We start from the raw sequence: 1,152 nt of genomic DNA, 5'->3' as shown, positions 1-1,152 counted from the left end.
GCTGGTCGCCTGCCATATTTACTATTCTTTCTACACATCGGGATGTTTTTTTGCTTCAACCTCAATAAGGATTCTCTAATCCTTTAGAGGATTGGAACTGATTTCAGTGGAGGCACATGTTTGCTAGGTTTTTATGCATTTGCACAGGAAAATATTGAGTGTTTCCATTCATTCCAGGGATCCCTATTTAGTGGAACTCCTAAACATAATGGAAATGCAATTATTTTTGTAGAAGGAAGAGGTTTGTAAGGGGGCACTTGGATTTGAACCAAGGACCACTTACTTGATCTGCAGTCAAACACTCTACCACTGAGCTATACCCCCATGACTGCTGTGGAGGTAAGTCAGTGATCTTAAAGATTTTGAAGGACAGGCCCTGCCTCAGAGATCTCCTGTTCTGTTCCCAGACCACAGTGCTTTTAAAAATGGGGTTTGATTAAACTTATAGATGCATGTAGACACCACAGCTTACATACCCACTCACATACCTTCCCCTAGTCACATAGCTACCACCTCTCAGGAAGATGGATTAACTACACAGACGGGACAGCTCTCTCTCCTCTGCTTAGAGCATCTTCATTCTTTATGAATAGGTAGGAAATAACCTCCTGAATGGACAGTAACCAATTGATCAAATATTGCTGGGTCTGCATTCAATATGGGTAACTGGTCGTATTGGGCTGGATTAGTAGGAGCATTGCCAGCAGATCGAGGGAAGTGATTATTCCCCTCTATTCGGCACTGGTGAGGCCACATCTGGGGCATTGCATCCAGTTTTCGCCCCTCCACTACAGAAACAAATTGGAGAGAGTCTAGGGGAGGGCAACAAAAATGATTAGGGGGCAGGGGACTTACGAGGAGAGGCTGAGGGCAGGGCCACCCAGAGGGGGGGGGCAAGTGGGGCAATTTGCCCCAGGCCCTACAGGGCCCCCATGAGAATATATTATTCTAGAGTGTTGCAACATTTTTTTATGAATGGCACCCCCAAAATTGTTTTGCCCCAGGCCCCCTGAATCCTCTGGGCGGCCCTGCCCACTCCACCCCCTTGGCTCATTCTCCTCCCTCTGAGGCCCCACCTGTGCTCTGCCCTCACTCCCATTTGGCCACTTCCCACCCCTGCTCCTCCTCTTTGGCTGAGGCCTGCTGGTCCAC

The 1,152-nt window shown here is 48.2% G+C and overlaps 1 non-coding gene across 1 annotated transcript; it reads right to left on the bottom strand.

Moving 5' to 3' along the window:
- Positions 1 to 248: 248 nt before the first annotated feature.
- Positions 249 to 324, bottom strand: TRNAC-GCA. The gene has a single exon. It is a non-coding gene; the product is annotated as a tRNA-Cys (tRNA).
- Positions 325 to 1,152: the final 828 nt, after the last annotated feature.

Source organism: Gopherus evgoodei, unplaced genomic scaffold (assembly GCF_007399415.2).
Source record: "Gopherus evgoodei ecotype Sinaloan lineage unplaced genomic scaffold, rGopEvg1_v1.p scaffold_105_arrow_ctg1, whole genome shotgun sequence".
Lineage (NCBI taxonomy): Eukaryota > Metazoa > Chordata > Testudines > Testudinidae > Gopherus > Gopherus evgoodei.
The sequence above is the reverse complement of the archived record's forward strand: the minus strand, read 5'-3'. Positions and strand labels throughout refer to the sequence as shown.